The sequence below is a fragment of the Saccopteryx leptura genome, chromosome 11 (assembly GCF_036850995.1).
Source record: "Saccopteryx leptura isolate mSacLep1 chromosome 11, mSacLep1_pri_phased_curated, whole genome shotgun sequence".
NCBI lineage: Eukaryota > Metazoa > Chordata > Mammalia > Chiroptera > Emballonuridae > Saccopteryx > Saccopteryx leptura.
This window is the reverse complement of record NC_089513.1, coordinates 27,181,530-27,207,065: the sequence shown is the minus strand read 5'-3', so window position 1 is coordinate 27,207,065 and position 25,536 is coordinate 27,181,530. Positions and strand designations below refer to the sequence as shown.

Below are 25,536 nucleotides of genomic sequence, written 5' to 3'. Positions count from 1 at the left end.
TCGCCAGCTTGAGTACAGCTCATCTGGTTTGAGCAAAAAACTCACCAGCTTGAGCCCAAGGTCGCTGGCTCAAGCAAGGGGTTACTTGGTCTGCTGAAGGCCTGCAGTCAAGGCATATGAGAAAGCAATCAATGAATAACTAAGGTGTTGCAACGCGCAACAAAAAACTAATGATTGATGCTTCTCATCTCTCCATTCTTGTCTGTCAGTCCCTGTCTATCCATCTCTCTGACTCTCTCTCTGTCTCTATAAATAAATAAATAAATAAATAAATAAATAAATAAATAAATAAATGTAAAAATTTATTTTGATCATCATTCAGTGTCTATGAGATAAGGCTCGGCGTTAGGGGATGCACTCAAATGTGTGGTCCAGTGGATTTATCATGAGTCCCTGAAATGTGATTTCATTACTAGAAGTAAGTACTAGAGAACGTGTAATACCATGGGATTAACTGTAACTAGGTCATAAAGCGTGAACCCCAAGGATAGTTTTGTAAATAGAAATGTGCAAATGAATGTCCCTGTTTGTGATGCATTAGATCAGCCTTTTCTGTAGTATTTTAGCAAGTCTGCCATTTTGTTGGGAAAGGGCATTTCAGACCATCCACATTCTCTGATCCCCAAAGAACACCCCGCTGTGTTCTGTGAGTGAGTCTGTTCTCACACACGATAGAGCCAATAAGGGCAATGACCAAAGAAAGCATTGCTACATCAGATATCTGGGTATACATATATTAGACTAGTGAGAGGGAGCAGAAGTCACATCAGATTCATTTCACATCTGTTGTACTTCGCAGCATGGATACCAGCAGCACAGTGAGGAAAAGGTGATGGTGCGTGCCAGCCTAGGAGCTGCGTGGGGTACCACCTAACACGGGAGCCCGGGCGTCGGAAGGCAGCCTTGTGGTATGCCTCGTTCTCTTTCCGAGGCTGCGCTCTTCACACGAACAGCACCTCAGCACTAACTCAGAGGGTAAATAACGCTGCCTCTGCCCTGCATAATCAAATGGCAGAAGGAACCTGGCACCAAGAAGTCCGGGCATAAGGAAGTAATAAATATGTTTTGAGATGACAGTTTCAAGGAGCCTGAGTCTGCACGGCAGAGTTGAAGGCAGACAGCTCCAGATGGCGAAAGCTGCGGAGGAGACGTCTCGGAGACCAGCAGTGTCTGAAAGGAAAGAACAGAAAGCGGGCCACGTCGGGATCAGAGGAAAAGCCCCCAGAGACGTACTATGAGACGCGCCTTTTGAAACAGCAGGAGAGAATAAGAAATAAGGAAGGGACGGAGCCAGTTCAAGTATTTTTGTAATAGGAAGAGGTTGCTTTATTTCTGGAGCTAAAATCAGTTCCCTTTCAGCACGTTTCCTTTTTACTCTGCTTTGCTTTCACCCCCGCTTCCTAAGTCCTGTTTCATAGTGCACCAAAGCCGCATGAATGAAACCACTTTGGAAACTCCCTCCTCAGTCATCTCGGTGGCACACATGAGAGGCAATGTTGGTATAACTCAGCCTTTTATATATTTTAAACTACCTGACATAAACCCAGATTTAAATGTCACCAGTAGCAAAGCCAAGAATAAATTCACAAGCATGCCTGCATTTGAGCACAGTAGCATAAGTGTGTGTGCTTGCAAACCCACACACACACACACACACACACACACACACACGTACTGAAAACAAACTTGCCAATTTGCAAATAGGATGTCAGAATTCACTGGGACAAAGGTGGCCCTATGGTTTTAAAAAAAAAGTAAGTAATTGGTTTCTGTCTTGTGTCATGTTTTAATTAAAGATAGCAGAGCAATCTACAATATATCTGGAAATTATTAGAAACCTTTTTTCCAGAGGCAGAAAGGATCAATACCTTTTTGTCTCTGTGGCATAAAACATCTCAGGTTACTTTGTCCTTGTTTAATTTCAGCAACTTGAGTTGAAAGTAAACATTAAAGTGATGAGGGTGAAATCATATTTTGAGAGGAAACGAGGACATTTTGAAATTAGCTAAAATGTTTGCTTCAATAGTTTTTGAGACATCTGAAGGACTTCACTCTAGGGATAGAGACAGAGGAAGAGGTAAACAAGTGTGTGTGTGTGTGTGGGGGGGGGTTACTGTTTTTTGCACAGAGAAGTCAAAACTATTAGACATAGCCACAAGCTAAGGTTATGGAAATGGGTAGTAATAATTCAAGTCATCTATGGGAGGAACTAGAACAATTCAACAAGCACTGTGCCTGTTATCTCTCCATGAAATGGGTTTTCTAAATTTGCTGCTTCTTCTTAGGATGATAAAAGCAAAAATATGATCGGATCCTGAAAGATAAATGCTGCTTCTATGGAAAAATGTTGTGAGAGGACCCCAAAGGCAGCAGCAGAAGCCACATTTCAGATGTCCAAAAAAGCATTTGTCTAGGTTTTTGCCACAGAAATGTAACCATCCTGATAGCATTTTCGCCCACTGTACAGAGTGCAGAGAAGGAGAAAACAGAATGACCCTCCACTCATTATCTATAGGACATTATACTGATAAATGGTGATATTAATGAACCCAAATGAATTTCAATCCCTTCTCCCAGCAATTATTTTGATAATACTGGAATCAACTAAAGTGCATGGAATTAACAATAAAAGGGTGGTAAGCAGACACTTAATACTTGTTCTATTTTGCACAATTTGGCAGTAATGCATCTGCTGTAATCAGGATTTTTATTTCTCTCTGGAAAAAGAAAAGGCAATGTTTATGTTTGGGAGCAAAGCCTCCAGGATCTGCAGCTCGGTACAGACCCAGCACGTAAGTATTCGTGTTGTGTGTGCTGGTGGCTTGCCAACGCGCTGGCCGGGCTGGCTTTCTCCTTTTGCAACAGCGCCACCTTTGGGCTTCTAACGGGAAAAGTCTTTTTTTGTTGTTAAATGATATGAAAACCGGCAACAACTAGAAACATACCCTCCATCCTCAACCTTTTGTTTAGTGAAACTAAAAGATAAAATTATTTTCTCAAAAAGAGAGACACGAACAAAAGAGAAGAATGGAGGGAGAAAAGGAGGTTAACAGAAAGGTAGGAGAGAGGACAGAGGAATGAGAACAGGCAGAAAGAGCAGGAAGGGAAAGGGAAGAATTTGTTTTGACCAAAGGAAGAGGCAGCAGTTCAGGGAATTGTTCTTTCTTGGGTGACCTGCTGCCTGGACGGCAGACTTCTGTAAGGCTCTGATTGGCCCGGGGCCTGGATGCCTGTGTTAGACTTTCTCAGCCATGCCATTTCCCTCAAGCTTGTGTAAAAACTACAGCACCAGCTTAAGGAATGAGAGGCTAAGAGGGGGGCTGGATTTATGTAAAGCCCATTCTTTTTAAAATGAGAAGTAAGTACAATGTGTGTGCTTTGGAAAAGTTCTTACTATTTCTTTCAGAATGCTTAACAGTCTTGGATTCTTTCCAGAGAGATACAGCCTCACTTCCAGAAAGCATGACCTTGGCTAAGCAGGGATGGGGGGAAGAACACAGAGGATCTTCTTATATTCATTCCATGGTCAACTAAATCCCAATCTTCACATGTGAGAGGTTTAGTTAGGGAAGTGTCCTGGGAATATACAATCCATAGCTCAGTCGGCAGGGCTGGAGAGCTAAGCAAATCTTTGTCTAGGGAAGAAGGTCTGGGTCTTTTAGTATGAAAAGAACAGGAAAAAAATGTATGTATGCCCAAAATTCTGTGCTCTGTAAAAATGTAGATTTTTTTTATTATCAAATGTATGAGGTTATGAGAAGAAAAGTGTTGCAAGTTGAATCAAAGAGACATCCTGTTGCCTCAGATTAACTCTGGGATGCAGGCAGGTCCATGAACTTGGCTTTGGAACCTTTAATTCTGACCTCTGGAGCTTCCAATTTGGGTTAGTTCTCATCGTCCTGACAAGTTGCTATCTTGTCTTGGGAAATCGCCTTACCTAGTTCACCCAGATCCCAAATCCAAAAGTGCCTCTTTCAATAAATACTCCCTGTTCAAACTCCTTACAATTTATCACATTGTTCCACAGGTTAAAATTCATACTTCTCAGCCCTTATATGAAGGTTTTTGCAGATCTACTCCCAAGCCATTCTCCCAGTAATCCCATATAGGGACCATTCTTTCCAGTCAGGCACGCATTGGATGCCTCATTTCCAAGACCATTCTGAGTTTTTTCTACAGTATTCTCCTTTACAGTCCACCCTCAATCTGACACCCTGTACAGCGATCTCTGACAAACCCATTCATTAAAACACCCGCTCCCTCTTATAAATCTGTAGTGATGATTATGTAAATTATGAAGGTGTATACTTTATAGGAGATGATGCCAATTTATCTCAATATGTATGTATGTATATATGTCTCATATATTTAATGCAACTGGGTTATAAGCTTTTTGAGGGCACATTTTATGCTTAGTTGAATCTCCCTGTGACAAAATAGTGCTTTATAAGCTAGATGTGTTGATTTTTTAAAAATTATCAATTAGTTGCATTGACAGTAAAATGAATGCTCCAATTTTTTTTTTCACTCATAAACATTGGACTGGCATCATTTTTTATAGTTTAAGGAGCCAGTAATGGCTGACCTTCAGAAAAGCAGGCACTTTTACTTTCAATCTATATTATTTAACATTTAGTCAGTCTCTATAGCAGAAGTAGGCAGGGTCTTTGTTATCTCTTGTCTTAATACCTTCGTTATATTTACATGCATTTTATATTTATTTTAAGTATGTATAAATCTTATATAAGCAGAAATTGGGAAAAATAAGTTATTTTTTGTATGTATGTGTATAACTTTTCATTTAACCTATTTTACTGGAAGAAAACTCAGCTCCAAGAACTCTTAAAAACTTTTACAATTACTCAGACCAGGAAAAGATCCAATAGATGCCCATTGCTCCCTATTATACCTGTCCGTGCTTTATTATTTTTTTTTAATTTGGCTGAAGAATGAGTATTCAAAAATCATTGTTTATATATTCTCTATTTAGAAGGCACCGTTTCCTTATGTTCTGAGAAAATGTTCTTTCCAGAGCTACTGAACAGTGAATTATTTCTTAAGTAGGGTCTTTATGTTTCTATTGGTCACACACATGATCACAATGGACTGCAGAAACCTTTGGATCAAGATGGATAATGCTCTGAGGGCATTTCATAGCATGGATGGTGCCTCTTTTGTCGCTCCAAGGGGTCTTTCCATCTTCTCTGAGGAAGGCAGGCTTTGAATGTTTGTGTCATGGAGAAAAAAACTGTCTTCATCAGTCAAGTAGGACCTTACCTGTGTATTTTGTTCAAAACTCGATGATTGCAGAAGAAATATCAGTCATAGACTCTGCTTGCAAATTCTGAGCAAGGTTATAAAAACTTAAGACTCGCCCTGGCCGGTTGGCTCAGCGGTAGAGCGTCGGCCTGGCGTGCGGGGGACCCGGGTTCGATTCCCGGCCAGGGCACATAGGAGAAGCACCCATTTGCTTCTCCACCCCCCCCCCTCCTTCCTCTCTGTCTCTCTCTTCCCCTCCCGCAGCCAAGGCTCCATTGGAGCAAAGATGGTCCGGGCGCTGGGGATGGCTCCTTGGCCTCTGCCCCAGGCGCTAGAGTGGCTCTGGTCGCGGCAGAGTGACGCCCCGGAGGGGCAGAGCATCTCCCCCTGGTGGGCAGAGCATCGCCCCTGGTGGGCATGCCGGGTGGATCCCAGTCGGGCGCATGCGGGAGTCTGTCTGACTGTCTATCCCCGTTTCCAGCTTCAGAAAAATACAAAACAATAAAAAATTTAAAAAAAAAAACAAAAACAAAAAAAAAAACTTAAGACTCAGTACCTGTGAAGCAATAGTAGTTTGTTACAGGTAAATTGTATGTAAATACCATCCATGCTGAAGGTGCTTAGAGGAGAACATCTTCCAGATTTGAAGTTAGAAAGAGCATGCCAGACTCATGGGTATTGCCAATATCCTCCTTGCTTGGACTGGATTTAATTAACATGGCTCTTTTCCTGAGTACTTCATGCTTTTTTTAATGTATATTTTAGAAAGGTGCTGAATTCATGAATACACAACTTAACACTTTCTCATCTTCATATTTCATTTGTAAGTCTATCTCTTTTTCCATATTGAATTATTCACTTCTCATTCTTGATTCCTTGTATATACCTCTACTTTACACAAATTATTTATTTTGCATGTCTCTCCCTTGGTGGGTATTTATCAAGAACAAGGAGTGTTTTATATATCCATGTATCCAGTTTACCTAGAACACAACCTGGCACATAAAGGTGATCAATAAATGCTTGTTAAAATGTTCCAGTGAATTGTAAGCTGCTCTGAGAGAGGGAATTATATCTTGATCACATTTACATCCTTAGAATCCTTAAAACAATGCTTTGTAAATAGATGGAACTCGATGACTATTTGTTGCTTTAAAGTAAGGAGAAAATACATGAGCTAAACTCTAAAAGATGAATGCTTAGTTAGGGCAAAGCATACCTTATTTCCAGGTTTGGGACTCAGATACAGCACCTGAGCCATTAGTTGATATGAGAGATATATCAAACAACTACATTTATCTTATCCTTCTTTGCATAGTGTATCCCCCAAAAAATATCTTTTAAAGGGAGAAGTTGTCATTTATTATCATAGCATTTCATGTTTACTTTCAAACTCTATTTCTCAGCATCAAATTCAGTATGCACAGTTTTTCTGGTAACTTGTGCCACTCTAATAAGTGCTAACTGCCTTCAATGGGGCAATTTAAGTATGTCTGAGAAATAATTGTACTTGGCCTTTAATCTTAATGCCTTTAAAATGATCCTCTCTTTGCTTTTAAGGATGACTAAAATAGTTTGATATAATAAAGGGCTGAATAAGTATTCAAGACAAATGTATTTCAAGTCAGAGATGGGCTGGCCCCCTACTGTTCATATTATAAATTGATCGTGTGGGTATCTGGAATAAAAATACAATTGTTTCTTGGTGCAGTTTATCTCCCCCCCCCCCCTAGCGCAAGCTCTTTACTTCATGATTGCTCAGTATATCTAAATAAATGTGTCATTCTACTTTTTATTTTCAGAATAATAGAGTAAGGTAAGAATTACAGCAAACATCAGGATATAGGCCTAGATATTGTGGATCATTGGTATGTGGAAACACAGAAAATCCTCCTTGCCTTGTGATCTATAAGAACTTGGCTGAATGGTCAAAGTTACAGAGGCTTGTCATATTAGCCAGGATTCTCCAGAAACCAAACCAACAGAAGAGAAAAAGCAAGAGAAAGAGAGAGAGAGAGAGAGAGAGAGAGAGAGAGATTATAAAGAATTAGTTTGCCCTGGCCAGTTGGCTCGGCAGTAGAGTGTCAGCTATGCATGTGGAAGTCCTGGGTTTGATTTACACTCAGGGTACACAGGAGAAGCGACCATCTGCTTCTCCACCCCTCCCTGTCTCCTCTCTTTCTCTTTCCCTCCTGTAGCCATGGCATGAATGAGCAAGTTGGCCCCGGGTGCTGAGGATGGCTCCATGGCCTGTCTCAAGGGACTAAAATAGTTTTGCTGCTGAGCAATGGAGCAGCAGCCCCAGACCAGCAGAACACCAGCCACAGACGGGAGTTGCTGGGTGGATCCTAGCTGAGGTACATGTGGGAGTCTGTCTCTCTGTCTCCCTGCCTTTCACTTGATTAAAAAAAAAAAAAAAAGAATTGGCTCATACAGTTAGGAGGCTGAGAAGTCCTAACATTGGCAGTCGGGTAGTGGGAGACTTAGGGACCCTATGTTGTAGTTCTACTTTGAAAGCCAGCAGGCTCAAGACCCAAGAAAAATAAATTTTTCAGTTTAAGTCTGAAGGCAGAAAATGACTGATGTTCCAACTCAATCAGTCGAGCAAGAGGCACTCTCTCTTTTTTGGTCTTTTAGTTCTACTCAAGTCATCAATGATTGGATGAGGCCCACCCACACTAGGAAGAAAAATCGGCTTTGTTCTGTCTATGGATTCAAACATTAATCTCAATACCCTCACAGACACACCCAGAAGAATGTATTTATATATATATACACATATATAATATATATAGTATATGTGTGTATATGTATATATTGCTTACAAAAATTAGAGATATTTCAAAAATATGAAGCGATAAAATATCCTCTAATTTTTGTGAGCAGTGTATATATCATGTGTATGTTCTATATATACATATTTATAATTTCTCAATTTAACTATGTATCCTATTATATGGATTTGTATCATTGCATTAAAAATACAATAAACATCTGTTTAGCCTGACCAGGCAGTGGCGCAGTGGATAGGGTGTCGGACTGGGACGCAGAGGACCCAGGTTTGAAACCCCAAGGTCACCAGCTTGAGCACAGGCTCATCTGGTTTGAGCAAAGCTCACCAGCTTGAGCCAAGGTCGCTGGCTTGAGCAAGGGCTCACTCGGTCTTCTGTAGCCCCTGGTCAAGGCACATATGAGAAAGCAATCAATGAACAACTAAGGTGCTGCAATGAGGAATTGATGCTTCTCATCTCTCTCCCTTCCTGCCTCTCTGTCCCTATCTGTCCCTCTATCTATCTCTGTCTCTGTCACACACACAAAAAAATCTGCTTATTGTTTAGCAAATATCTGGCACTCTACTAAGTGTTTTACATGTATGATCTGATTTATTTCTCAAAACAATCCTAAAGGATAAATATTTTCATGATTTCAATTTTATAGAGGTAGAAACTAAGTCTGAAAAAAGGAAAATAAATTTCCCCAAGTCACAAAACATGTAAATCATATGCAAAACTAGATTCTAGGTCTATTTGACACTAAAGCTCTGTATTGCTTACTCTATTTTGCACAACATACTGGAAAATCATGATATTCTGAAAATATGAATTTTATACAAAATCTGAATATTTAAATATAATAGTCCTGTTTTAAGGAATACTCTTTCTGTCTTAGAAGTCAATTTGCAAGAAAATATCATTAGAAATAACTCTTCTTAACCTTTTGTACATGTAAAGGAATAGTAATGAGAAGGGGTCATTTCTGTGGTATAAACCTTGAAATACAGAAGGCTGAATTGAACTTGTGAACACTAGACCATTGCTTTTCTCTGGGAGAAATAAATATGCCCAATACCAAGTGGTTAACTTTCATTTCCCTAAATGACTTCTGGGTCAGGCTTCTCCAATCTCCCTATGGAAAGCACAATTAAAGAGATATGCTATGATAAAATTATGGTGATATTAAATGTAATATGATAAACTTACACTAGACCAACATCAGATTACAGCGGAATAAGCCATCTAAAAAGTACATATGATACACCTGAGTTTATGTTGTCTTCCAGACCTTCATGGCTCTTCCATAGTAGAGTTTAAAAAACAAAAAACAATAAACAGCACATGATCTTTATAATCTTAATGTAATCATGATTCCAGTCACCACATTTTTTATTAAGCCACCTCTTGTAAATTCACTTTTGAGCTCACAAGATTACATGTTCCATTACTTTATTTACTGTAATTCTCTAGCCCTAGATCCCATCACAACCTATGACAAAACATTTTATAAAAATCAATGAAGATTTCTACTTATAGGTGTAATGGAGCAATTGGTACCAGATTAGCCTTTCTAATAAAAAATTTGGGCAAAACATATGAACCATATTGTTGTCAGATAAAGAACAAGAGGTAGTATATGACTACAATCTCAAAAGAAGTTAAACAATAGAAGAGCTCTGTAATTGTCTAGTATTCATTCCTGGGCACATTTTTCAGACCACAGCATGATGATCATACACAAAGACACAACGATCAGAAGTTTGGGCCATGAAGGTAGGTGAATTTTGCAGGGCATGATTCCAGAAAGAAAAGAACTCCAGTAACCTGGGTAGGGCTCCATTGAGTCTTTGAATAAATGCTAATCAGAGCATGTAGAGGATAAAACTCTATAAAGCCAAGTGAAAGCACTACCATAAAAATAATAATTATGGGGGCAGCAGGGATATGACCAAAATATTTCTGGGGCTCATGCTACTGAGAGATTTTGAGCTCTGACAGAGTAGAGATTACTGAATAGCTAAAGCATTCAGTCAAGATTGCAGAAAGACCAAACCTTGAGAGCAGAGCTTCTTTGAATCTTGAGCAAAGGCTAATCTAGATTAATCCTATTCAAGGCTTTAAAGGAGGCTGCTCTACATATAAACTAACTTCCTGTCTGAATGATAGAATACTTTTCAAAGAAAAATAACAATATCCAGATACTCAACAACATAGAAATCATAATACCTGACACACAATCAAAACATACTAGACTTGTGTAAAATCAGGAGAAAATAATCTATAACTAGAAGAAGAAAAAATTAAAAACCAGGACAACTAGACCATAGATGGAACTGGCAGACTGGGGCTTTAAAACAGGCTATTACAATTACACTCAAGAATGTAAAGGAAAAAATAAATATGATGGAGAAACAAATGAAATATCTCAATAGAGAAATAGAAATCAAAAACACATATCCAGATGGAAATTAGACTTAAATAATATAAATAAAAAATAATATCTGAAAATAAAATGTATATATATGCATTAGCTTAAAAGTTAATAGGTACTAATAGAAGAAAAAGCTCAGTGAACTTGAAGACAGGGTAATGGAAACTATTTAAACTTCACAAACTAGAAAAAAAAAGAAACATTTTCTAACTCACTTTTGTGGTCAACATAACCCTGATACTAAATCCAGACAAGATCATTACAAAAAACACAAAATTACAGACTAGTATTTCTCATGAACTTGTATAAATTTTTTCTAACAATATATTACTAAATTAAATCCGGCAGTATTTATTAAGAGTAATATATAATAACTCAGTGAAGTTAATTCTAGAGATGTAGGGTTTGATAAACATTCAAAAATATACCAAAGTTGTACACCACACTAACAAAATTGAAAGAAAAATTAGAAACCATCCCAATAGATGCAGAAAAATATTGAAAATGATTCAACATTCATTTTTTATTTAAAATCTCTATGAACTATATGCAAACTATAATTAAGGGAATTTTTCAACCCGATAAGAGGCACTTATGCAAACCTGCAGCTAACTTCATATTTAATGGTGAAGGACTGAATGCTTTCTATTTAGGCTCAAGAATTTTAAAACTGGAATTTCACTTCTCATCACTTTTATTCAGCATTTACTAGTGATTTAAGCAAATTCAATAAGATAGAAACATGAATATATGGCATATAGGTTTAAAGGAAAAGTGAAATATTTTATTCACAACTGATAATGTGTATAAGAAACTAACTAATCTATATAAACACTACTAGAACTCAGAAAATTTAGCAGAGTTCTAGGACACAAGACTAATACATAATTTAGATTATAATTCTAAGTATTTTAAAAATTGGAATTAAGACTCCTTGGCCAGTCCGACTCCTTAGTGGAGAGCAGGGACACAGAGCTGCTTCTATTGGTTTCCCCCGCCAAGCTGCCTAGGTCAGTATCAGGCCTTGTTTTTCGCAGGGTTCCATCATGGCGTCCCCGGGGAAATTTCTCCTGGAAGAAGAAAGAGGAAAAGGGGAAGAACATCCAGCTGGTGGTGAGATGCAGACCCCTTAGTTTGGCAAGAGTGAAAAGCAAGTGATCATTCTATAGTAGAGGGTGATCATGTGAAAAAAGAAGTTAGTGCCCTGGCCGGTTGGCTCAGCGGTAGAGCGTCGGCCTAGCGTGCGGAGGACCCGGGTTCGATTCCCGGCCAGGGCACACAGGAGAAGCGCCCATTTGCTTCTCCACCCCTCTGCCGCGCTTTCCCTCTCTGTCTCTCTCTTCCCCTCCCGCAGCCAAGGCTCCATTGGAGCAAAAGATGGCCCGGGCGCTGGGAATGGCTCCTTGGCCTCTGCCCCAGGCGCTAGAGTGGCTCTGGTCGCAACATGGTGACACCCAGGATGGGCAGAGCATCGCCCCCTGGTGGGCAGAGCGTCGCCCCTGGTGGGCGTGCCGGGTGGATCCCGGTCGGGCACATGCAGGAGTCTGTCTGACTGTCTCTCCCTGTTTCCAGCTTCAGAAAAATGAAAAAAAAAAAAAAAAAAAGGAAGTTAGTGTACGGACTGGAGGATTGGCTGACAAGAGCTCAAGGAAAACATTTACTTTTGATATGGTATTTGGAGCATCTACTAAACAAATACAAGTTTATCGAAGTGTTGTTTGTCCAATTTTGGATAAAGTTTTTATGGGCTATAATTGCACTATTTTTGCATATGGCCAAACTGGCACTGGAAAAACCTTTACAATGGAAGGTGAAAGCTCACCTAATGAACAGTATACTTGGGAGGAGGAGCCTTTGGCTGATATAATTCCATGTACTCTTCATCAAATTTTTGAGAAACTAGCCTGACCTGTGGTGGCGCAGTGGATAAAGTGTTGACCTGGAACGCTGAGGTCACCGGTTCAAAACCCCAGGCTTGCCTGGTCAAGGCACATATGGGAGTTGATGCTTCCTGCTTCTTCCCCCTTCTCTCTCTCCTCCCTCTCTAAAAGTGAATAAATAAAAAAATTTAAAAAAAAAATTTTTTTGAGAAACTTACTGATAGTGGTACTGAATTTTCAGTCAAAGTGTCTCTGCTGGAAATCTATAATGAAGAACTTTTTGATCTCCTTAGTCCATCTTCTAATGTTTCTGAGAGACTACAGATGTTTGATGATCCCCAAAACAAGAGGGGAGTGATAATCAAAGGTTTAGAAGAAATTACAGTACACAACAAAGATGAAGTTTATCAAATTTTGGAGAAGGGAGTAGCAAAAAGGAAAACTGCAGCAACATTAATGAATGCATACTCTAGTCATTCCCACTCAGTTTTCTCTGTTACAATACATATGAAGAAACTATAGTCGATGGAGAAAATCGGAAAGTTGAACTTGGTTGATCTTGTAGGAAGTGAAAACATTGGCCATTCTGGAGCAGTTGACAGAGAGAGCTCAGGAAGCTGGAAACATCAATCAATCCCTGTTGACTTTGGGAAGGGTTACTACTGCTCTTGTAGAAAGAACACCTCATGTTCCTTACCGAGAATCAAAACTAACCAGAATCCTCCAGGATTCTCTTGGGGGACACACAAGAACATCTATAATTGCAACAATTTCTCCTGTATCTCTCAATTTTGAAGAAACTCTGAATACATTGGTTTATGCTCATAGAGCACAGAACATACTGAATAAGCTTGAAGCTAACCAGAAACTGACCAAAACAGCTCTTAAGGTATATACAGAAGAGATAAAGCGTCTGAAACGAGATCTTCCTGTAGCCTGTGAAAAAAATGGGATGTACATTTCTGAAGAAAGTTATAGGTTATTGATAGGTACGTGAATTCCAAACTGCCCTCTTGATGTTCCACTTATCTGTCAGACCTCACTCTTACTGGACTATCACCCCTGAGACAGAGGAATTCCAAGAAGCTGACAAGCTGCCCCAAGGAGAAGCATTCCAGACATACCAGGACTTTTAATTCAACACCCACTTACTCGAAATTCTTCCTTGCTCTAAATAATTTGTCCCCCTAGCTTGTACTGGTGCCCAGCAGGGTTCCTTTCTTCCTTTCAATACAGCCTGTTACTCTTGGGGGAAAATAAAAATGGAATTAAAACTTAAATAAAGAATACTATTTATCTTAGAAGCAAAATCCATGAAATAAAAATGGATAACTTTAACAAAATATGTGCTATATTTGCACACTGAAAACTATAAAACTCTGCTGAAAGAAATTAAAGAAGTTCTAAATAGATTTCATAGACTAGAAGTCACAATATTGTCACGATGTCTTTTCTCCACAAATTCTTCTATGGATTCAATGCAGATCTCAAACAAAAATCATATCACACATATTGTAGAAATTGACTAGCTGTATCAAAAACTTATATGAAAGTGCAAGTGACCTAATGTGACTAAGGTCATCTTGAGAAAGAATAAATTTGGAAGATTTGTGCTTGATAATGTTTTAGGTCAATTATAAATCTGCATCATTCTAGGCAATGTGGTATCGCATAAAGAAACACAAATAGATTAATGGAAGACAATGGTGACTTCAGAAATAGACCCACCAGTGTTTGCTCAAAGTAATGCAATGCAGAAGAAAAAATAAACATTCCAAACATAGTCCAAAACAACTGCGTAGCTATATGGAAAAGATAGAGACACAGAGCAACAGACAAGAGAGACAGATTGCATCTCATCCTCTACATCACAGTATACAAACATTAAATTCTAGATGGCTTATAGTTCACCATAAAGTTATATCTATAAAACTGTAGAAAAAAGCATAGGAGATTAACAAGTAGGTAATGATTTCTTACACAGAGCATAGCAATCATTAACTATAATTAAGAAAAACTAGCAAATCTAATTTATCAAAATTAAAAACTGCTCATTAAGGAACATTGTTAAGAAAAAGAAAAGTAATCACATATTGGGAAAAGTACTTGTTTTACACATATATGACAAAGGATTTGTCTAGAATAAACAATTTAGAAAAGTCAATATAAAAAGATAAAATATTAGATTTTTAAAATGTGTAGAAAACCTTAATAGGCACTTCACAAATGAAGATATACAAATATATAATAAGAGCATGGAAAAGCACTCGACATTATTTCTTATCAGGGAAATGTAAAATGAAATTTCCATGAGACTATACACCCACTAAAAGAGTTAAAGTTAAAAATACTGATAGCACCAGGCGTTGGTTGATAAAAATGTTGAGCAACCAGATCTCTTAAACATTTTTGGTGGAAATGTATAATTGTTCAAACACTTTGGAAACAGGTCTGGCAATTTCCCATGAAGTTAAACATGCATCCATTCTATGACCCAACAGTAGTTTGTACTCTTCTAAAAGAAATATGTCTATCAAAACCTGTTACAGGCCTTGGTCAATTGGCTCAGTGGTAGAGCATCAGCCAGCATGTATATATTCCAGGATTGATTTCCCAGCTGGGCACACAGGAGAAGGAACCATCTGCTTCTCCACCCCCCCCCATTACTCTTCTCTCTCCCTTTCTCTCTCTCTCTTCTCCTTCTGCAGCCATGGCTTGATTGGGTAGAGCGAGGTGACCTCAGGTGCTGAGGATGGCTCTGTAGATTCTGCCTCAGCAGCTAAAAAAAGAAAAAAAAAAGGCTCAGTAGCTGAGCAATGGAGCAATGCCCTAGAATGGCAGAGCACCACCCCCTAATGGGCTTGCCAGGTGGATCCTGGTCAGGGCACATGCAGGGGTCTGTCTCTCTGCCTGTTTGCAAACAAAACAAAAACCTTGTACAAGAATGTGCATAGCAACTTTAGCCATAATAGCTAAAAGCTAAAAACAATCCAAATGCCCATCAGTATAAAAACCAGTTAAAAGGATACTGTTTTATCCACACAAGAAAATAATATGTAGCAATAAAAAGAAACCACTAATACATGAAGCAAGATGGACAAATCTAAGAAAAAGGATATTGAGTGATAGAATAAGACACAAAAGAATATCATACAATATCATGTACAAGAAATATTAAAATAGGCAAGATGACTCTGATCAAAGAAATCATATGAGTAGTTGTATTTGAAGCAGGATGGGGATTTACAGGGAAGGAAAATTTTCCAGGGTAATAAAAATGTTCTATACCTGATAGAGGCATGGGATATGCAGATGCTTTAATGTGTCAAAACTTATAAAACTGCACTCTTTTAAATCAGTGCATTTCATTGTATATAAATCACACCTCAATCAAATATTCTTGACAAAAACAAGCCAATGGAGAGCATAATGTCTGGTACATAGTAGGGACTCAATAAATATGCATTGGATGATATTTCCAGGAAGAATTCCAGGTCGTGATTTATTCCCTGTGAAGAAGTGCAGCCAATATTGAGGAAACAACTCAAAAAGAATGTCAGTTGCATCATCTTTGTTCACAATGGATATCAAAATTATTTTCACAATATTGATTACTGTTTCTAGTGAAACTAAAACAGACAGATTTGTTCAATCTATGAGAGATTTAGGTAGTGTTAAAGTGGCTCCTTGGGAAAGAAGAAGCCTAGCAAACACAGATCTCTCAGTCTGACCTCTACCTTGATCAAACCCAAGCCAAAGACTGTGGTTGAATCCTTCAAAGTCCATTTGGCAGACAGGAACTGTCAGTAACAGTCACACTTAGCAGAAATTCATTAACCTGCGAACCTTTCCCATTTGAGGAAATATTTTCTCAGTCTATTGAAAGCATATTCATTTCTCTAAAAACAACCTCACATGCATTTCCTCCTTGAAGTCGTTTTAAGCTTTGCAGCCTAAAATGATCTCTACATCTTTTAGATCTTATGGCAATTTCCTATTGCCTCTATTATAAAACCCATCACCTTCCACTTTATATTACAGCAATTTGGGTACCTGTTTTATCCCCTCTAGGATTGCAAACTGCTTTAGAGAAGAGAGATTGCTAACCATTTTGTATTTTCACGGAACATACCACACTATAGTTTTCTACCCACATATTTGCCAAAAACGTCCACAAATAAATGGAAGGACAAAGAAATGTTTTGATCAATGATGAGAGAAAAAAATCTCATAATTACAAAGAGTAAAAAGCTGATTTTGTATGGTAGTTTTTAAGTAATCTTTCTGTTTGTTTTTCAAAGGTATTTATTGAAAACTATCATTTGGCAGACATTGTTCTTGTGGAGCAGTATGGGTAAATGTCACATGAAACACAGACCTTGTCACTAAAAGATCACAAATGGGAAAAGGAAATGGACTATTTATATAAGTACACAATTAATTACATAAGTAAATTATAAAGCACAGTATTAAAAGCTGCAATGGAAGAAAGTTCAGGAGAGAGTAGTAACAAACAAAAAAAGTAATCATATCACATGGAAGTTTGGAAACTTTCTGGGAAAAATTTCAGATACCTTCATAGAATAATAACTACAACTGACTATAAAGAGCAAAGTCGGTTATGTGCAAATCCTTTAGTCTTCTCAACAACCATATAGGTATTACTGTTATTCCTATTTTACAGATAAAAAAACTGAGGTGATGAAATAAAGTATTTTGCACAAGGCCATTACAGTTAATGATGAGATCAGAATTCAGCTATAGAAAGCTTATATCCCAAGCCTATATCCTCAGTCACAGTGATCTAGATCTTGAAAAATAAATGGGCATTGCATCTGGTCCACATGGCTCATATGTGTGAGGATGTTCATGATAAAGTTAGAGTGGTTATATCAGTCAAGGTTCTTCATTGCTTCACTCAAGTTGAAGTAATACATCTTGCTACCTTATGCAGCAACAGAAAATTTACCAGAGAGAAATGAGGATTTCTCAGAGTATCCAAGAAAGTATTGAATAGTCAAATTTCAGGAAGGAAAAAACTGTCAGATTAATGGGTCTTAAGAACTGCAGATAATGAATCTTCTCTTTGCATTTTTTAAATTTCAAATCATGTAAATTCCTAGATCAATCAACTGCAGACAAGGGCAGGGTCATTTTATACCAGGGCCACCACCTGCATAATTATAGGGGAGTACCATTTACATTATAAACTATATAAAGGCAATGTGGAAGATGTCACTTGAAGTTGCACAATATTTACACTCACAGGGCAGTTTCAATAGTAGTCATGTGACTGGTGGGATGTGACAATTTCCAAAAGAAAGGGAAGATCTGAACAGAAACAAAGCAAGACAATACAATGAATATATACCTCAGGTATTTGGGTCAGGGACTATATTCAGAATTCTCAGATATAAATTAGTCTTAGGTATTTTATAGCATCAAAACTTAAGGCATCTTTTTCTTTTTGGTCCCTGCTTGTAAATACTATGCACCATAGTGTTCTGACAAATAAAGCCCCATTGTGTGTGTGTATGTGTGTGAGAGAGAGAGAGAGAGAAAGAGAGAGAGAGAGACAGAGAGAGACAGAGAGAGAAAGAAAGAGTGTATTTTGGGTGTTTTTGAAGTAAAAATTAGTTTATACTCATTTTACCTGGATTATAATACAGCACATTTTCCCCAACTCAACACATTACTTGGAATTGTACTGACCTTTTACATTCTCAGCAATTTGCATAGTGGCACAATGGGGTGTGTAACTAATAAACTAAGTAGTCAATGATTTGAATCAAATTCAAGATAGGAGCTCTGTATCCAAAGATGAGTCTAGATGAAGACGTTCTCTTGCATTAACAGTGTCAATAGTTTTTAGGTGCTTCATCTGCTATGTCTCTGTGGGAAAAGGGAGAATGCACAGAGAAAATAAAATAATATTATACTATCATGTATTTATTAAACACTATGTACTGGATATAGATTACTTACTTACTCTTCTCACTGACATATAGGTTATGTCCCCCCTTATTGTAGAAATGTGAAAACAAGCTGAGAGTGGTCAGTAATTTAGAGTGGCATTGTTAGAAAATGGCACATGTGAAACTAAACTCTATATCTGAGTATATGCCTTCTGTGGCAGGTCCAGTTGCAAAAGCATGAGATCACTGACCCAGATCCTGGCTGCCACCAGAAGCAGAACTCCAGGTTTATTGACATGTGTAACCCATTCACCAAAACCCAAATCAACAGACACAACTGCCTCCTTTCAAACTCAACATTTCCTTCACTTTAAGGACATATTGTATTATTGATGTTCAATCAATTCCAACTTAGTAGGAAAATTGAGGTTATTTGGTAAGCTCAGTTACTAAATGCTGCATTACTTTTCTAAGTGATAGAATTATTATTCACTAATTATAGAATCTCTACCATTTGGTACTTTTCCAGTATACCTGTTGTTACCTTCCTGAGTTTCTCCTTAACTGGAGGTATAACTGGACTTAATAAGCACTTCCATAAAGAGTGACTTCTTTAATCAGTAATATTTAACTGAACTTGAAAAGAGAGACAAAATCAACACATAGTAGAATAAATCCTATCCAAGGAGTCAAGAAGCTCTACCCATATTTATCAGTGACTTATAAGCTAAAGCTCTACAAATAATGCAATCACTCAGGGCTTCTTTTTCCTCATCTACCAATTATAACACATGTTCTAATCTGTAAAAGACAGAGCAAAAACTTCAATGAGTTGATGTCTGTGCAAGGGCTTTTGCTTAATACAAAACACATTGCTATGCTTTATCTTGACAGACATTTTAAAAGAATCCACTAATTCTTCACATTTTTAAAGTGGGAAAATCAGGAAATAAGAGGATGGAAACAGAAGACACATTTTTCAAGGGGTTGGTAGAGAAATCAGAGGCTGAGCAGGGACTTAGGGGCCAAATAACAAAATGGGATTTGTGTTGAGGCAGGCTAGCTGTGTGAGGCACCAACTGTCCAAGACAAAGATAAAACTCAAGAACCCACCAACTTCAACTAATAATGCCTAGGATTATATATCCCCAAATGCAAAGATTCCACTAGACTCAACTCTCTATTGGCCTTTGTCACAATTTTGCATACCAGATAATATTTGGTAAAATCCTCCCTGACTTCCTTCCTTCAGTGCAGCTCTCTAGAATGTGAAGCAACATTGAGGGGAGGGAGGGAATGTGTTATTCTAAAGAATCAGAGGTCAGAGGCAAAAAGCTCTTCTGGTCTACTAATAGAGCTCCTAACTGAGGACTCACACATTCCTTTGAGATTTTGTTTTATGTAAATGTTCCCACCTCCTGGAGCATCCTCCCTTGTGACTTTGTTAGAAAGGCCATTTATTTCCAGGTTTCATTTAGAGAAAACATTTGTTCATTCAGGGAAAGAGAAAAACTCATTCCCTGGGGTGCACTGACATTGATGAGAAATAAAGCCAGAGCCCAAGAATGGTGTGAGACCAGAAAATGCCAGCAAAGTAGAATGAACGTCACAAGATGTTTCAGCTGCACACAAAGGAAGGGGTGGCACCCTGTGAGAAAGTAAACCAGCCAGAGCAAAGTTCCCTTTAAGTGTGTATCTCTGGAAAGGTAGCTCAGAGGGCCTTCAGAGCCAAACTTTTGGTCCAGCTATTTCGTGAAGGAGGGTTAAGTCTGTCTGAAACAGCGTCAGCTGGTTGGAAAACTTTTTGACCTTCATTGGATCGTCAGTCATTCTTTTGCTTGAGTGGCTGAATGAAGAGTGTGTCATTCTGTCATAGCAAAAATCTGGAGAAGGGAAAAAAAATAAATCGATCCTCTCCATCTCAGAAAGGCTTAGTTTCATTGGCATCTAACTGACACAAACACTCTTCACTGGGTTTCTGTTTGCTGATAGTAATTAAATATTTCTGTCTTTGACTTCACAGCCAAATGCCCTGGTTGATGAGTAGGACAATACTCTGTACCCTTAAAGAATGGGATTGGACTTATGCTCACTTTAAATGCCTCTGATTACAGACAGGTACCTGCCTGGGTTCTCTTTTTCTTTCAAAATTTATTCTATTCACCAAATGCTAGACACTATTAAAATGAAATTTAAAACAACAGTAAAATCTACAATGCACATTACATTGACATTTGTAGTCCTTCCTGTCCTGGCTTTTAATTGGAGCTCATATATATATAAATCTGAATTGCAGATGAATAATTAAAGAAATTTATGAACTTACATGTTTTCAGCTATTTATTAAAACATTCAAAAATGCATTTAAAAGGGAGAGAAAAATAGGGTGACACTAAGGCAAGAAAGAGATTTGGGTGACATTACCTAGCATCATTTTGTCACAATGATCCAACATGATACTTTAATTGCTTTATATTTTTTGTTTGCCTACTTGCTTCTCTTTGCATCCCACCAACTCCCTAAAGTTAGAGGGTAGTGAAATGGCACTGTCATTGACCACAGTATGTCCTCCACAACAATGGCAGGATGTGGATTCCTCTCTACCTTCAGAAAAGAGTGAATAGCAATTGTCCTGCGTGGCTTTCAATAACTAGTAAGATTAACCCCAGAGAAACCTCTTGTAGCTAGGACATTGATTGTTCTTTCTCATCTGGGCCAAAGTCTATTTGAGGAGTCTCAGCACCATCTCTAAAAGGGAAGGGGATGAGGTGGAGGTCAGGAGTTACGCAGCCTCATTTTCTTCTTTAGAATTCCTGTGCTCAGGATGGGACTCTTCACACAGTCTAGGAGGGAATTGGGGGCATCACCTAGAGACTTTAGACCCTAAAAATGATTTATTTAGAGGGTTATATATACTTTAGAGAGTTTTCCTTTTTATTTCTTGCTGAAACTTACCTAAAATTACTTTAGGGCTCCTTTCTGCTTTGCTACAATGGACCAGATCACAGTCTTCCTACTTTATTTAAGAAACCAAAGGTCTGAAACTAAGCAGTTAGAAATGAAAGACAATCTGACAAATACTAGATGCTAGATAAACAGAATTAAGATTACCCATGTCTCAAAATGAGCCTCTTTTTTTTGTTCCCTTTTTCCTTTTGTATTCCTGATTTATACCATTTGAGAAACTCCATTTTTGTTGAAAATATGTGAATTAAATTCCTGGAACAGCCAAAGTAGTCCAAGATCATCTTTATTGTCAATATTCAAATAACAAATATTTATGTGGGAACTATATATTATTATTTTTGAGTTCTTATTTAACTTCAGTAGTTAGAGCAATGTAAATCAATAATATAAGCACACATGATGCAAGCCATTGGGATTTGAGCTGAACCTGAAAGAAATTGGTATAAGAAGAAAAGGAAGGAGACACGGATGCAGTCCTTTCCTTTGCCTTAGGTAGCCACACACTTAAATTATTTGGCTACAACCTTACTTCTTCCCTGCTGTCATCATAATAGATTTGTATTTATCAGACTAACTTTTATTCAGATCCTTGGTTCTACATATTGCATCTTATCTCTGATCTTCAACACAATCCTAAAAGTCAATATTCATCAACCTAGGTTACCAAACATGGGACATATCTTGGAATTAATTCATTTTGCCTTAAAGTCAGTGGAATTTCAATGCACCACGCTGCTTCTATGTGATTAATAATAAGGCATTGGAAGTAAACACTGTGTTTAAAGAATACTAAGAACTCTATGGTGGCTAGATTGAGCATATATGTTGGGGACTGAATTATATTTGAATAGATTGATTTGGGTCAGTTAAGGAAGGTCCCAAAACATGACAAGTGCAGGCATCCCCAAACTACGGCCCGCGGGCTGCATGTGACCCCCTGAGGCCATTTATCCAGCCCCCTGCCGCACTTCCAGAAGGGGCACCTCTTTCATTGGTGGTCAGTGAGAGGAGCACTGTATGTAGCAGCCCTCCAACGGTCTGAGGGACAGTGAACTGGCCCCTGGTGTAAAAAGTTTGGGGACCCCTGGTAGAGTGTATTTTGGAAGCTACAAAGAGACATTCAAGAAGGGACTGTTTATGTAGGATACTGACATCATAAAGAATATAAGTATTTTCACTACAACTTTTACTTTTTGTGTAAAGGCTCCTATAAAAAGCCAATAATATAATCGGTATTGTTCATTTTATGAAAGAACAGTAGAATTCAGTTACAAATCCATTTGCTGAACTAATTAAAAATTAAATCAGAAGCCATGATCAGTTCTATTCATGAACTAGACTTCAATGATCAATTTTGATGCTAGAGGCAAGATTTAAACCTAACTTCCTGTTGTTTCTAGACATTCGCTGAACAATTATATGTTAAGTCCTCATTATTTGTAACAAATATCTATTGAGCATTAGCTATTTGCAGCAAATATATATATTGAACACACGCTATAAAAAGAACCAATTTGGTGCTCTGTAGATATGAAAAGTTTACAATAACGCCTCCCTTTCAAAATACTTAAAATCTTTCTAGAGATTAGATTTAATCATTTGAAAGCTATATTAATAATAAAAGAGCAATAACAGTTCACTAGTAAAAATATAGGAAATATATGAGTATTCAGCAAGTAATGGCTGAGATAGTATTAAGTAATTCAACTCCTTTAACAAATTACCTCCCAAGTGTAAAGGCAAGTATCTATACACCTGTTAAGAATGTCAAAATGTTAACTGCATAAGTTATGCAAATTTATTTGTGAATCAGTGTGTTGAGTGTTTCTTACTAAAATATTACAATTGCACAAAACCAGATCTGAAAAATTAGACATCAGCTTGGTGAGCTCCAACTGAAGAGAATGTTAAACTTTTGTTTAGGCAATGACTGTAACCATTAGATCACAAAGGAAATGATTCATGGAAGTGAAAGAGATGACCTAGATGACCCTAACCACATCCTAAATCAAGAACAATCATATTCAATGAAGCCAACCCCAAGGCCTCATGTAGAAGGCTTCTTATTGTTTCATCCTCTCTCTAACTTTACATTTTTCTAAGGTTCATATTTTTCATTTATTGAGAGACCTTCTGATATTTCTGCTTCTGGTTTCCCTTTTGGGTTCAGTGTAACCATTTTGATTAAAACCACCCCTTCCTGGATCTCAGGTGTGTGAATTTAAAAAATGGGGGAGGGGGTTTCTACGGAAAGTAACTTCAGAGGGTGATTTGATCATTTATTAATAGTCATGACCCCGGCATAGAACTTTTTAGTATAAGGTTTATCTTTGCCTTAAGCAATCCTTGTTTATTATTTCTGCACATCTAGGCTAATGCAACCTTGAAATAAACCTTAATCACCCTCAAAAAAAGCACATAATCTTGTTAACTACCCTGTAATCTAATCCCCACCATGCTTTCTCCTATATCCATGTAATCTTCCTTATGTTCCCTCCTTAATTTCAAATGCAGAAAAGAAACTTCAAACTGCTATTCTCTGGAGTATTGAAAATCTTGCTCCCAGAATATATGGTCAGTTTAGTTCAAATAAATTGTTATAAAAATCCTCTAGAGGTTTGGACATGTCTTTTGTCAATGAGTGTTTCCATTACATTTGCCTGTGTAAGCCAGTTTATCCTGCATCCAGGCAGAAAAGTCATCTCTGTTCTCATGGTGAAGCAGTTACTTTACCAAAGAAAGCATCTCACCAATAAAGAGATGCAGAAACACTCCTGGCCACCTCTTTCATTTGTGTAGGTAGGCAGGTTGGTAGATAGATAGATAGATGATCCTACTAACTCACATACTGTCTCAAACCTAGGTTTAGTTCTACATATTGAATGAGAAGGTGGCTGTGTACCATGTGGAGAATTAGAGGCATATCCACATCCCTAAATGATCTGCAGAAGTATAGTTTTCTGTGGCATAAGTGCCTGCATTAATCGCCCTTGCATAAGACACACATTGAAATGCAAATGATCTCCCTGTAGAATGACATCCGTGTGTATCAGCAACTTCAATTATTGGTTGACATAAAACCTATAGTTAGATTTATTCTATAAATTAGAGAAATTTTAACAAGATTGAGGATTAGGAAAGCTATAGCTGGGATGGAAAGAGCTTATTTGAAAGATTTACATTCGGGATCAAGAAGGGTTCATAAGACTATCAAAGTGAGGCATTTTTAAAAGAATTTAGGACTGTAACAACTCAACTTTTTTATTTTTTATTTTAATTCCACAATCTGGATTTCATAGCACTTAGAGACAGTAGAGTAACTGAGCCCCTTCCATTTATTTGCCCTCCTAAAAGATTTTTTTTATTTTAGATTTCTGGATGTTAGATACTTTTCCATCATTAACACCATTAATAAGATCCAGCAAGTCTCATCAATGCAGATGGAACTCAATGAAAACCATTGACTTTGCTATGGATGAATGTTGGTTAAAGGATTCAGATCTAAGTCTGCCTTTTTTATTTTAATTCATTATGTAAATCCTGAAACATTTCTTCAGATATAGTCAAACTCATCTTTATGATGTAATCTATATGATAATGCCATGAAAATCCCATCAAACATTTTATCCTGTTTCATTCTTTGATGATTTATTTACAAACTTGATGGTACCTACCCCGCCAGAGGACATTTTTTTTCAGACATCAGAATACAGTCATTTTCAAGGTGGTTGAATTATAAGTCTCTACTACCTGTCAGCTGACAAAAAGTGTGACTATATATGTGTATGCTAGTAAAAGTATATACAAGCAAAGAGATTAGCATAATTATTTATTCACCAATAATTTATTGGACTAATTTTTGTATAGCACTGACCTACAGAATGTACTTTACTGTTAATGGAAGAGAGAGAGGCTTAATGACATTCTCCATTTTCTTTGTTCCAAGCACTTTAGAAAAATCCTTTTAATTTAAGAATCTTCGCAACCATATAAAATTAAAATGATCCCAGATTTTTTTTTTTTAATAAGGAGACCAAGGCTTAGTGAGATTAAGTAACATGTACCAAAGCCACAAGGTTCATAGTACTGGAGCTGGAATCCAACCAGGTTTGTGATCCTAAAGGCAGCACTGGACACACCACTATAGTTTCCCTTTAAATAGCTCTCTTACCACACCATGGTTCCAATTCTCTGCACAGACTTAGAGCCACCTCTGAAATGGTGAAGATGAAGAAGTGATGAGTGGTCTGCTGTAGCCTCATTCTTCCTGTCTTTGTTTCTCACATGAACTTTATCAACCAGAAGTACCC

At 37.7% G+C, this 25,536-nt stretch overlaps 1 pseudogene; it reads left to right on the top strand.

Annotated features, from left to right (window-relative positions):
* The first annotated feature begins 1,127 nt into the window (after window positions 1-1,127).
* Window positions 1,128-25,536, top strand: part of LOC136382882 (kinesin-like protein KIF11) — a 41,376-nt pseudogene continuing 16,967 nt past the window's right edge.